Source organism: Suricata suricatta, chromosome 6 (assembly GCF_006229205.1).
Source record: "Suricata suricatta isolate VVHF042 chromosome 6, meerkat_22Aug2017_6uvM2_HiC, whole genome shotgun sequence".
Classification (NCBI taxonomy): domain Eukaryota; kingdom Metazoa; phylum Chordata; class Mammalia; order Carnivora; family Herpestidae; genus Suricata; species Suricata suricatta.
The window spans coordinates 121,978,800-121,992,794 of record NC_043705.1 but is presented as its reverse complement, the minus strand read 5'-3'; the positions used below and the strand labels follow the sequence as shown (position 1 = coordinate 121,992,794).

The 13,995-nt window shown below is 41.7% G+C and overlaps 1 long non-coding RNA gene across 1 annotated transcript; it reads left to right on the top strand.

Moving 5' to 3' along the window:
* The first annotated feature begins 85 nt into the window (after positions 1 to 85).
* Positions 86 to 827, top strand: LOC115294691. The gene is made up of 2 exons (XR_003910066.1): positions 86 to 468; positions 611 to 827. It is a non-coding gene; the product is annotated as an uncharacterized LOC115294691 (long non-coding RNA).
* The last annotated feature ends 13,168 nt before the right edge of the window (positions 828 to 13,995 follow it).

Below are 13,995 nucleotides of genomic sequence, written 5' to 3'. Positions count from 1 at the left end.
TGAGGTAATAAGCGCCCACTGTGACGGACCCCAGCACCCGTCACAGTGCCGTGTACGGAGTTACTGCTTCTCTGCTTCAAACCCGCAATGCTGTTCTCGGCTCTGGAGTGCTGGGGCTGGGGGTGGATCCGCCGCCGCCTCCTATTCCGTTCTGCCCATAAGACCTCCGGAGGAAAACCGGAAGTCTGGGACGGAAGAAGAGCCGTGCTCCTTCCTGTTTGCCTCCAGTCTCTGCCAGCATCACTCAGCCTGAATCTTCACCCCAGCAGAGACCGTTCATTCCATGAGCCGTAGTAGATCCCCGTTGGCAGTTTTTTCTGACACCCACAGAACTAGCTTTATTGTATCCCCACTGGCCCGCGCACCCCTGCCGGCCAGCACCCCCTCTTCACAAGTCTCCGCTGTGGGAGTCCCCCTTCAAGCTTAGAGAGAGCAGCGGCAGCGTGTGGCAGCTCCTTCTCAGATGGCGTGAGTTTCTGCTCCACAGGAACCCGCATACGTTTTGATAATTTCCACTTCTTTCCTTGTTTCCTCAGCCTTAAGAGAAATGGGTTCCTCCCTTCTGAAGTCATCGTTGTCGTGATTACTTTGTGTTCTCTTTTTGGCACAGATAAAAGGAGACTGGGTTCCTAAATCACCATATGGAGGAAAGCTACCCACTAACCAGGAACACATTCACCAAACTGTGATTTGAGCAAGAAGGACGCTGCAGTTGTATAAAACCACTAAAACATGGGAATTATTTCTTACAGCTACTAACTGTGCCTAACAATTATTCCTAAAGAGCTTTTAAAAACATGTGTCTAATAAAACCTACAAGATCAGAATCTTCTAATGTCTGGTATTTTTAAATGCTATACCTAGTTTGGGAACCAAAATGTAAATCGCTCTGAAGAGAGAGATACATATTAGTGGTCACCAATTAGCAACTAACCAAATCATGGGTATGGTACTTACAAAAAGGTAATCCATATCTCCAGAAATAACCTTTTAGTTTTAAAATTTTTATTTATTTTTTGACAGAGAGAGAGAGCATGAGTGATGGAGGGGAAGAGAGAGGGAGAGAGAGAAACCCAAGCAGGTTCTGTACTGTCAGCACAGAGCCCAACGTGGGGCCCAAACCTATGAATCAATATTTATCCAACATGAGTCATTTAGTAACAGTTTTGCAATTTTTACCGTTTCTGCATGCTACCCATTCTACAATATACCTACTCTTTTCCTTTAAGTAACACACTTCATAATTTTGTGCTTTTTAATGCACATAACAATCATATAGCTATTAAAATGTTTAAATCATCCATGTAATTCCTAAAATCATCTTATATACTGTCCTTTGATAAGTCATAAACTGAAACAATTAAAACATAATACAAAGAAGATCCCATACAAATGTAAGAATTGATTTATGTATTTTCAAGCTTTATTCAGGAATTTTATTGGGTGTTAACAACTCAAAAAACAAAAAACAAACAAAAATTTCCAGGGCCACATATATATGTTTGTAATGTCCTGATCATCTAAAGTTTGCACACAGTTTGCTCAGTAGGTAACTCATAAGCATGTAGTTTCTTGTTTTTTGTGTCGTTTTTCTTTTTACTTTTCTTTTTTCTTTTCTCTTCTTTTTTCTTTTCTTTTCTTTCTTTTTTTTTTTTTTTTTAGAGAGAGAGAGAGATTGAGAGTTCATACGTGCATGGTGAGGACGGGCAGAGAGAGAGGGAGAGAAGGAATCTAGGCAGTCCCCATGCCCAGTGCAAAGCCTGATGCAGGGCTCCCTCTCAGGATGTGAGATCATGACCTGAGCTGAAATCGAGGGCCAGACACTTAAGCAACAGAGCCACCCATGTGCTCCAGCATGTAGTATCTGTTAAGCACAATGTAAGGCTCTGGGGGATGCAAGCATTAACAACCCAGATGTAAATCCACAGCCCAGTGGAAGAACAGAAATTCAACCAGAATTATGCTAATAATTTTTTAGTTATAAATGTTACATGTGCTATAAAGGACTTGCATTTCTAGACATTTGGTAACCATCTCCCCAATATTATTTTCTAAGTACACTAAAACAAACAGTCTTGTGACAGTCAGAAAATATTTTGACCCCCTTCTCATTAGTGGTTCGGTCCATATCCCCTCCCCTTGAACCTGGACTGGCTTTCATAACTGACTCTTAACCAGACAATGTTGCAAATAAAGCTACATGACTTCTGAGGCTAGGTCTTCCAGTCATCTGCCATTTCACAACCCATTTCACAATTACCCCAAAGTGTAGTGACTTAAAATAAGCAAGATTTATTATCCATCGTCTTTATGGGGCAGGAATTTTGGAATGGCTTCACTGGCGGTTTGTCTCGGGGTCTCTAATGAAGTTTCTGACAAAATATCCATCAGGGCTTCTGTCATCTGAAGGCTTGAGTGTGGCTGGGGATCTGCTTTCAAGAAACTCCCTCACATGGCTGCAGCAGGAGGCTTCAATTCCTTGATGGCTGTTGACAGAAAGGCTCAGGGTCTTGCCATAGGCTTGCTTGAATGTCATGGTAGCTGGCTTCTTCCAGAGCAAGTGTCTTGAGAGAGAGCAAGGGGGAAACCACAATGCCTTCCTTGAAAATCACATATCATCACTTCTTCAATACTCTATTCATTAGAAGTGAGTCACTAAGAGGGCTCGTAGTTAAGCGTCTGACTGTTGATTTCAACTGAGGTCATGATCTCAAGGTTCATGAGATCAAGTCCTGTCAGGACAGAGCCTGCTTGGGATTCTCTGCCTTCCTCTCTCTCTGCCTTTCCTCCTGCTTGCACACACACACACGTTAGAAAAATAAGTAAGTGACTAAGTATATTCCACACTTAACAGAGGTGAATTAGGCTCTACTTTTTGAAAGATGGAGTATTAAAGTATCTATGTTAATACCAGGACCTATGTTAATACCACTTTACCCATCATAAAAAGTGATAGAGCTTCTATGCAGCATGCTAGTCAGGCAGAAGTCATGTAAGACACTTCCTCCATAAGCTACCATGTAAAATGTCCACATGCTCTGAAGCTGACATGCTGTGAGGAAGACCAGTCCACATGAAGAGACCCAGCTGAAGGGTGCACTGTTGACCATCCAGCATTGGTTCCAACCAGCGGTCATCATCAACACAAGAAAGGTAGATGGATGCCTCCAGATGATTTCAGCCCCCAACCATGAAGATACCCCCAACCATAATCTGTCCTAACCATTGAATCTTCCCAGCTTCCCAGGTACAAGTCATCCTTCTAAACTCAGGTTCTTCTTGATGTATAATGGCAGCAGAGAGAGCATGGTGCAGTGATTACCTTCAGAGGCTCTGGATGCTTGAGGGCAGGGTCTCCCCACTGTGCTGCTGCTTTAAGCAACATGACCTTAGGCAATTTGCTTTACCTCACCACATCCCAGATTCTTCATCTCTAAATTAGGAAACAAGAATAAATAAGTGTTTTTTGGAAGAGTGAATGAAATAATACATTCAAAGTTTTCAGTACAGGGGCACCTAGGTGGCTCAGTCGGTTAAGCCTCTGACTTCGGCTCAGGTCAGATCTCACGTTCGTGGGTTCGAGCCCCGCGTTGGCCTCTGTGCTGACAGCTAGCTCAGAGCCTGGAGCCTGCTTCCAGTTCTGTGTCTCCTTCTCTCTCTGCCCCTCCCCCTCTATGCTCTGTCTCTCTCTGTATCAAAAATAAATAAAACATTAAAAATTTTTAAAAAAAAATAAAGTTTTCAGTACATATGTAAGGTGGGGTTTGTTATTATTATTTTCATTATAATTTTTTTATTTTCATTATATCTATTCCTCTTATAGCATTTCCTTTATCAGCGTATATCACCCTAGCCTTAACATTAAAAAAAAGTTTCTATTCCACCAACTGTTTTTCTGGATTTATTGATATATAATTGATACATAAAGATTATACATAAAGGTGTACAACTTGGTGTTTTGATATAAATATATGTTGTGAAAAAAATCACTACAATCAATCTAATTACTATATCCAACAGTCTATATCATTGTCATATTCTTTCTTTTGTGTGTATGTGTATGATGAAAACAATAGATCTATTCTCTTAGCTAATTTAAAGTACACAATACAGTATTGTGAACTACAGTCACACTGCTGTATGTTAGTATCTCCAAAACTTATTCATTTCCTATAACTGAAACTTTTCACCCTTTGACCAATATCTCCCATTTCTCTCCCTTCTGTCCCTGGCAACCACCATTCTACTCTCTGCTTCTATGAGTTTGACTATTTTAGTTCATTGAAGCATTCTTCATAATAGCCAAAATGTGGAAACAACCTAAATGTCCATCGATGGATGAATGGATAAAGAAAATACAGTGTATATATCCAATGGAATGTTATTCAGCTTTTAAAAAGAAGGAAATCCCAAGACGCCTAAGTGGCTCAGACAGTTGAGCACTGACTTTGGCTCAGGTCAGGACCCACAGTTTGTGAGTTTGAGCCCCATGCCAGGCTCTGTGCTGACAGCTCAGAGACTGGAGCCTGCTTTGGATCCTGTACCTACCTCCCTCTCTCTCTGCCCCTCTTCTACTTGTGCTTGCTCTCTCTCTCTCTCTCTCTCTCTCTCTCTCTCTCTCTCTCCCTCTCAAAAATAAAAGAAATATTAAACACATTTTTTAAAAAAGGAAATCCTGCCGTTTTGAAACATAGATGAAGATGGGGGGATATAACCTAAGTGAAATAAGCCAGCACAGAAAGACAAATACTGCACAATCTCACTTATACATGAAATCTAAAATAGTCATCAGCTATTTATAATCAGTTGACAAGTTCTGTTGATTCTACTTTCATAGTTTCCATTGTCCTTCCAGTTAAGGAGTGGGTGAGGAGGAAGTTATGAACACTGTGGACACTAACTGAAATGGAAAATAGCGTGCTGAACATCGTTGGAAGGAATGCTTGGATAAGTCAGTGGTGTGGTCATACAGTAAGTTCTCATCAAAAGATTGTGAGTGGAAAGTTGTAACTTCTGCCTCACCTGCTTAAGGGAATGACTTGCCTGAACATACTCTTTTCTACTACCTGTGATCTGGAACATGAATGTGCCCCAGTCTGACTTTGACCATGGAGAAGAAGAAGTACTTTAAGGGATGCTGGAAGAATAAAATGGAAACATATTGGTTCCATAAATGACCTCATGAAGCTGGTTGTCCACTAGCCCAGACACACCAGATAATTACATAAGACAGAAATAAACTTCTTTCTGGTTTTTAAGAGTCTCTGTGTTACAGTCATTCTACTAAGTAATACAGGCTTCCCTATGTCCTGTTCCTTCCATTGGCTGAGGTAGGATGGGCAGGGGGCAGTACTAAGGAAAAGACAAACCATCATCTCAGATACAGTGCTGGCAGGTCAATAGCATCCTAGAGTATCACTATGATATGTTGTGCAGAAGACTGATTCAAGTTACATCTGACGGGAGTTCTCTGTGCCTCTTGGATTTCAATGTCTGTTTCCTTTCCTAGGTTGGGGAAGTTCTCAGCTATGATTTGTTCAAGTACACCTTCAGCCCCTTTCTCTCTCTCTTTACTTTTTCTGGAATTCTTGTGATACAGATATTGTTCCATTTGATTGCATCACTTAGTTCTCTAATTCTCCCTTCATACTCCTGGATTTTTTAATCTCTCCTTTTCTCAGCTTCCACATTTTCCATCATTTTATCTTCTAATTCACTTATTCCTCCTCTCTGCCTTTTCAATCCATGCTGTGGCCACCTCTGTTTTGTTTTGCACCCTACTTATAGCATTTTTTAAATTCATTTGACTATTTTTAAGATTCTTGATCTCTGCAGCAATAGAGTCTCTGCTGTCTTCTATGCTTTTTGAAGACCAGTGGCTAATTTCATGACTACTCTTCTAAATTCTTGTTCAGTCATGTTGCCTATATCTGTTTTGATCAATTCTTTAGCTGTCTCTTCTTTCTGGAATTTCTTTTGAGGAGAATTCTTCCATTTTATCATTTTGGGTAGTTTTCTGTCCCTTATGAGTTTTAAAAGCTTGTTATGTGCTCTGCACCTGTGGGCACTTCTATATTAAACGGAGGGGGGGGGGTCATACATTGTCCAGGGCCTGGCCTTTCAGGAGGTGTTTTTTGGAGAGCATTATTCGCTCTCTCTCTGTTGTTGTGCCTTTGGTTATTTTACTTCCCTACTTGTAGTGATGTTTGGGGCCCTCCACCAGGTGTCCTTTGATTTGTTCCTTGACATAGCCCTATGGGCCTTTAGGTTGTCCCAGTTTCTTTCTGGTAGGCTCAGTCTCTTTTCCTCCCAGGCTCTTGGGGTTCAAAGTCCTTTGGCTTCAGCCCTTCTTTGTTTGAGAGACGTGGGAAGTACGGATAACCCTACTTCTCTGTCACGTTGTCCCGAGTTTCTATCAATAGTATCCCAGAATAGAAAGTGTGCACACGTTGAGACAGACAGACTAGAACAGCCTCACAAAGCACCCTCACCCTAGCAAGGAGCAGGAGCAGTGCGGTAATGCCGTGTTCCCCAGAAGAACACAGGAGTAGCTGCAGGGACACCAAGGAGCCTGGTACTTAGAATCTCTACGGATGCCATCCCAGATCCCACGGGAGTAGGAAGATGTAGGCAGATACAGCATGGAGAAGTGTGTATGCTGATCTGAGATGTAGATATCATTTGAGGGCAAGAGTGGAAAGTCTGAAGTGACAGAGACTTTCTGTTCCCCAAAGGAATCAGGACTTAAAAATAGCAATAAAGCCAAGTATAGAAGCAGAAGGAAAGTTGAATTTATGGTGCATGTGCTTCGACAGCTGAGATTTGTGTAAGAGGCTGGCAGTCATTTGCCGGAAGTGGACTACGTGCCGAATCCTGAGTATGAGCCACCCTGATTAGGCTTCTCCACACCTCAGTCATGTTCGTATTGTTATTTGCCCACTTTATGGAGGAGAAAATGGAATCTTAGAGGTATTACGTAACACGACCAGGATCTCCCAGTCAGTGAGTGGCAGAAACAAGATTCCAATCTAAGCTATTTGGTCCGAAGCCCAGACTCTTAATTAATTAATTAGTGTTCCAGAGTAAACACGACTTCCGGCAATTTGCTTTAGAGGTTCATTATTTGAAGTTGGATTGCCTATAAAGGATTGCTATTATATAAACTTTTTTTGAGGTCTAATGTATGTATAGAAAAATACACATAAATGTATGACTCTCTAAATTTTCACAAATTGAACACACTCATATAAGCAGCGCCCGGAACAGAAAAAGAACATGAGCAAAACCCAGAAGACTCTACTGTCACCCTTGCGGTCATCACTCCCCCCTGAAGGCTTATCCTTATCCCCGAACCCACTATTCTGTCCACAGACTCACAGGTCAATTCTTGCAGACTTTTCCTTTAGGAGTATGGCTTATGAACCAGTGGTCTCTGCTTCTCTTTTTAATGTTTTTTAATGTTTATATATTTTAGAGAGAAAGAAAGACAGAGCATGAGTGGGAAAGGGGCATAGAGAGAGGGGAAACACAGAATCTGAAGCAAGTTCCAGGCTCCGAGCTGTGAGCACAGAGCCCAACGCAGGGCTCGAACTCACAAACCACAAGATCATGACCCGAGCCGAAGCTGGAAGCTTACCTGTCTGAGCAGGTCCCCTGCCCTACGTCTCTTTTTAAACATCTTCCATCATAGAGAAGACACCAAAGCTTCACGTGCCAACTTATCAGCTTTCTTTTTTCTACCAGGGTTTAGGTCAATTCAACTTGGTGAATATATATTCAAATATATACGCTGGGTACTTTGTGTTGCGCAGTAGGTTAGAGAAACAAATTAGCCATGTCCTTGCCTCCTAAAATAGCAAAAGAATGCACTTGGATACCTGTGTCCTGTTAAAGCTCTTTAGAAACTCTAAAGTGCTAAATACATGCAAGACGGTATTGTGGCTATCATCTGGCTGATGTTGCTGATGCCTTATAAGGCACGAAGGCTATCTTAAGGTGTCTGGGCTGAGCACTTTTACAAGGAAACTCTGGATGCCTGGAAGGTGCTGAATTAGAGGCTAGGTTGAAAGCTAGCTTAGGTCATACTTCTGGGGATAAAACTTGCTGGAAAGAGTGGACATTAGTGCAATCTTCCAAAATCTTTTACAAGGAGCATTTCTCCCTTCACCACTGCTTTGTCATTTTGTATCCTTACATTTGTTTTGTATCAATTCAACTATGTGTTTTCCCTCATAGCATACGGTTATACATATGTCCATCCTTAACTGAATATAGGAAAAAAATTATTTGAGATTTTTTTCCATGTATTTTTGCACTTCTGTTGCTATAATCACAATTAAAAAATTACTAATGACGTATAGTTGACATACAATGGTTTATTAGCTCCAGGTGCACAACATGATGACTTGACCGTTCGATGCATCATGCAGCGCTCACCACAGTAAGTGTAGTTACCATCTGTCTCCACATGTGATTGCAATAGTATGGACTACATTCTCTACTCTGTACTTTTTAAAAATATTTATTTATTTTGAGAGAGAGAGAGAGAAAGAACACGAGCGAGGGAGGGATAGAGAAGGAGAGAGAGAATCCCAAGCAGGCTCCATGCTATCAGCGCAGAGCCTGATGTGAGGCTTGATCTCACCAACCATGAGATCATGACCTGAGCCGAAATCAAGAGTCATATGCATAACCGATGGAGTCACCCAGGCATCCCTCTACTCTGTACTTTTAATCTCCGTGACTTACTTATTTTAGAACCGAAAGTTTGTGCCTCTTAATCACTGTCATCTATTTCTCCCATTACCCCCACCCGTCTGTTCTGGAACCCACCAGTTTGTTCTCTGTATTTATGAGTCTGTTTCTTGTTTTGTGTGTTTGTTCATTTGTTTTGTTTTTTTTTTTTTTTAGATTCCACATACAAGTGAAATCATATGGGTTTTGTCTTTCTCTCCTGACTTATCTCACTTAGCGTAATACCCTCTGCATTATTGTTTTTGAACCTTAGAAGTCACGGTAATAGAAATGTTTACTTAACTAATTCCTTAAGTAATGAGCATGCAAGTGTTCTCAGCTCTTTGGTAGCCCTTAACACGTGGTCTTTCAGGGGCTTCTCTCTTAAGGAACTTTTGCATCCCATGCTATGGACTAGAAAGGGATAGAGTAGAAATATTTTGTATATAGAGGGGGGTGCAGGTAGGCACTTGGACCCTTTTGGACTAGTAGCATGGAGAAGTAAAAGGAAACGTTTGATATTTGAGAAGGTAAATGTATGACTTTGCATTAGTTAAAAACAGAACTAAGGGGGAATACAATAAAAGGGAAAGGGGGAAGGGGAACGGAGGGCAGCACTAGCAGAGAACGGCGCTAATTTTCCTAAACTTTCGGCAAGGTGAGCTGCAGAATTCTTCCGTCCTCTAAGTAAAATCAAGGTTCGCCACTAGGTGGCGCTCACACGTTCAGAATAACTGGGGTCATGGCAGAGCACCGGGATCGGCCTTCCTGGTCCGCTTCAACAGCCCACTAGTGAGTTCTAATGTCAAATCCTGCTTTGGATGCCTTTTAACATTCAATGCAGTTTCTCAGTGCTCATTACCATTGGCCAAAATCATGGCCGCAACATGTTACTATTGAAGTCACTGGTGTGATTTTTTTTCCATCTGCGGTTTAGGAATTTACAGTTAGACAGTAACTTGTCCTCCTGAGGAGCTTCTATCTTAGAAATAATTAGAAATTGTGTCCCAGGCAAATATGTCTTATGAAAAGAGGGAGTAGAACAGTTTCGGGTCTGAAGTAATTGGCCACTTGGGGTTCTGTTTTGTATTGGCTTGGATTTCTTCTTTGGTAGGTGTAAGCAAACCTTTCCAATGTTTTCCTTTCCAAGCAAGATTAACATTGAACAAATCATGGTAGATCCCAATGGTACAAGAGACACTAATAGATTTTTATAGATGCTTCTCTTGTAGGCTCTCATTCTATTTAATGCAATTAAGGCTCTGGGCTTGTCCGGCAAAAGATATATGGAATTTGAACAGGATCCCTTCATAAAAGGATTGTTCTGAAGACAAAGAACACCATGCATAAAGTGTTTACATCTGTGCATACAACTAAAAATGACCAGTTATGGTACCTGCATGGATCTAGATCTCCACAGCCATCTATTATCTGAGTGGCTTATGCCAGTGTTACTTACTAAGGAAGGACATTCAGTGGAGCCCCAGAGGGTCAGATGGATGTTTTACCATCTGAGATTGGGAATCCTCTTCAGCTCCTGGGATCTCACCTGCAATTTTCTGCAGGATCTGCTGCAATGCTAGAGAGTGGGTTGCAAAGTGCTGACCTGGGTGTTATGAGATTCATTGTGTAGAAAGAAGTTTCTCTGAAAACTCGGATGTCATATGACAGGACCATGATGGCCATTCTTTGTGACTGACCCTGTGGCAAGACCAGTAACCTGAAAGTTGGTTAGAGGTCACTCCTAGCCTAAAGACCCCCAGGAGCATTGCTCTCAACACGCATCTCTGACTCTGGCCCCAGGCCATCATCAGATCGTGTTGTCCTACGTAGCCGTGTCTGATGAATGTCTGCAAAAATAAGCCATTTTCGCTGCCATATAAAATAGAGAGGCTCCAGTTTTATAGTATTGACCTTTCCAAATGAAGAAAAGCCTCAAACCTCGGAGAGTCCATAAACATAAGTTATTTATGATATTTATGAGTTATTTATGAATCTATTGATTACAGACATGTTACAGCTATGTCCTGTTACAGCTGAGTCCTAAGTGCCACTGAAGTCACAAGAACATCAGCTCTGGATTATAATTTGCCAGTGCCTGTGTCCGAAGGGGAAACCAATTCTTGGCGAAGAGTGTTAGTGTCAGCCACCACTTCAGTGGGAAAACATTACGGATAGATTTTTCTTTTAAACTACTGGCTTTTCACCCACCAAGCCCTCATTCTTTTTTTTTTTTTTTTTTCTGATTAAAAGGAATTTTAAAATCTTATCCAAATTTTTTCTTTTTTTAAATATAACTTGGGGCACCTGGGTGGCTCAGTCAGTTAAGCCTCCGACTTCAGGTCAGGTCATGATCTCACGGTTCGTGGGTTCCAGCCCTGTGCCGGGTTCTGTGCTGACAGCCAGCTCAGAGCCTGGAGCCTGCTTCCGGTTCTGTGTCTCCTTCTCTCTCTGCCCCTCCCCCTCTCATGCTCTGTCTCTCTCTGTATCAAAAATAAATAAAACATTAAAAAAATTTAAATATAACTTATTGTCAAATTGGTTTCCATACAACACCCAGTGCTCATCCCAACAAGTGTCCTCCTCAATGCCCATCACCCCCTTTCCCCTCCCCCCCACCTCCCGTCAACCCTCAGTTTGTTCTCAGTATTTAAGAGTCTCTCATGGCTTACCTCCCTCCCTCTCTGTCATTTTTTTTCCCTCCCCTTCCCCTCCCTCATGGTCTTCTGTTAAGTTTCTCAAGATCCACACATGAGTAAGAACATATGGTATCTTTCCCTGACTGACTTATCTCACTTAGCATAATACCCTCCAGTTCCAGCCATGTGGCTGCAAATGGCCAGATTTCATTCTTTCTCACTGCCAAGTAGTATTCCGTTGTATATATAGACCACATCCTCTTTTTTTTTTAATTTTTTTAATGTTTTATTTATTTTTGATACAGAGAGAGACAAAGTATGAGAGGGGGAGGGTCAGAGAGAGAGGGAGACACAGAACCGGAAGCAGGCTCCAGGCTCTGAGCTAGCGGTCAGCACAGAGCCCAACGCAGGGCTCGAACCCACGAACGTGAGATCTGACCTGAGCCGAAGCCGGAGGCCTAACCGACTGAGCCACCCAGGCGCCCCAACATCCTCTTTATCCATTCGTCAGCTGATGGACATTTAGGCTCTTTCCATGAATTGGCTGTTGTTGAAAGTGTTGCTATGAACATGGGGGCACAGGTGCCCAAGCCTCATTCTTGACCAGCAACAGTTCATTATGGAGGACGGCTAACTTCACCCTTCAAGTAGTAGAGCATCACCCTATGTCCTTTACTTCCCACTCTATTCCTTTTTTTAATATTTTTAAAGTTTATTTATTTATTTTGAGAGAGACCAAGACAGCGCAAGTGTGGAAGGGGAAGAGAGAGAGATAGACAGAGACTCCTAGGCAGGCTCTGCACTGTCAGCATAGAGCCCAACATGGGGCTTAAACTCACAAAACCAGTGAGATCATGACCTGAGCCGAAACCGAGTCAGATGCTTACCTGACTGAGCCATCCAGGCACCCTTCTATATTCTTTATCTGGAGTTTATTTGGTACTTCCCACCCTCTTTCCGTGCTTAGTCTTAGGTCCTGGTTAATGCCAAAAGTCAATTATCTAATTTCAAAATCATCTAAGTTCATATTATAAATAGATATGTTTATGCATATACACATTGGTTAGCTTCACATATGTTACTGTTCACACATCTATATTTACCTCCCTCACATATCTATACATGTGAATAAAATGACATGGTCTTTCTATTTAAAACTAGGAATGCATTATGGACTGAATGAGTGTGTACCCCTCAACATCCTATGTGGATGTCCTAGTTCTTGATACCATGGTGTTAAGAGATAGGGCCTTCGGGAGATAAATAGGTTTAGCTGAGGTCATGAAGGTGACGATGCAATTAGTCCCCTTCTAAAAAGAGACACCAGACCTTCCTCTTTCTACCATGTGAGGACACAGGGAGAAGGTAGCCTTTTGCAAGCCAGGAAGAGGTCCTTCATCAAAAGCTGAGTTTTCCAATACCTTGATCTTGACTTCTCGGTCTCCAGAATCGTGAGAAATAAATGTCTGTTGTTTAAGCCACATGGCCTATGGTATTTGTTTTAGTGACCCAAGCTGACTAAGACATAATACATGAATATATATAAAGATGACACGGAATGGAAGACCATACACCTGCATGTCAGCAATAGTCATCAGGCAATTGTGAAATTGCTTTCGTCATTGATTTTCTTTCTTTTTTATCTGTGTGTCCAAGTTTGTTGTAATACTCAAATGTTACACTTATAAATAGAAAAAATACTGCAATGGCTTTTGGAAAATACATTTGACTGTAATAATAAAGCAATATTTTCCAATAATAAAAGGGTTTTTGGAAAATATATTTGACTATAATAACAAAGCGATAATATTTTCCAATAAAAAAAGGAAATGCGTAATTGATCTTCAAGCCCAACTGCCAGGGGGGCTAGTAAGCCTTTGCTCACCAGGAACTGATGCAGCCAATAGTAACTGAGTGTTTTCTCATCTTAAGTGGAAGTGATAACACGTGCCTGACCCTATTCGAGGATGTTGAGGAATCAAATGCGAAGGTTCTATGAAAGCTCTTTGCAATGAGACTCGTAGGTAAAAGTGACTTCAACGGACTTGAAGTCAGCTGACTTCAACTACATTCGCATTTTCCATGAACTGGCTGCGTGCTCCTTCTATAGGGAAGTTCCAGGAGCAGGGAACACGCTCCTTCCTGTGGAATTCCCCTGGTCTGGGCCCAGTAACAACGTCAGATCTGCTAATGTCAGGACTGGACGAGTCCCGGGTGTCATTCAAACAGCCAGGACTTGAGGTGTGTTTCATAAAATATGCCAACTGAGGAATTCCACAAGACCCCATGTCATCAGATAAAATACAGGGCGCCCCTCGAAGTGGGAAGTTCAGATACAGATGAACACCAAATAATTTTTAGTATGAGTAAGTCCCAAATATTGCTCAGGACATATTTATACTAAATCTGTATTCAGTGTTCATCTAAAACTTAAATGGAACTGGGCCTTCTGTATCTTTATTTCTTATATCTGGTAATCCTAAGGGGAACTTTTGCCCTCCCCCTCCAGTGTGGTTAGTTGGATTTTCATTATCAAACTCAGCTTATCTTTTTTTTTAATGTTTATTTATTTCTCTAGAGAGAGAGAGCATGAGCAGAGGAGGGACAGAGAGATAATAGGGAG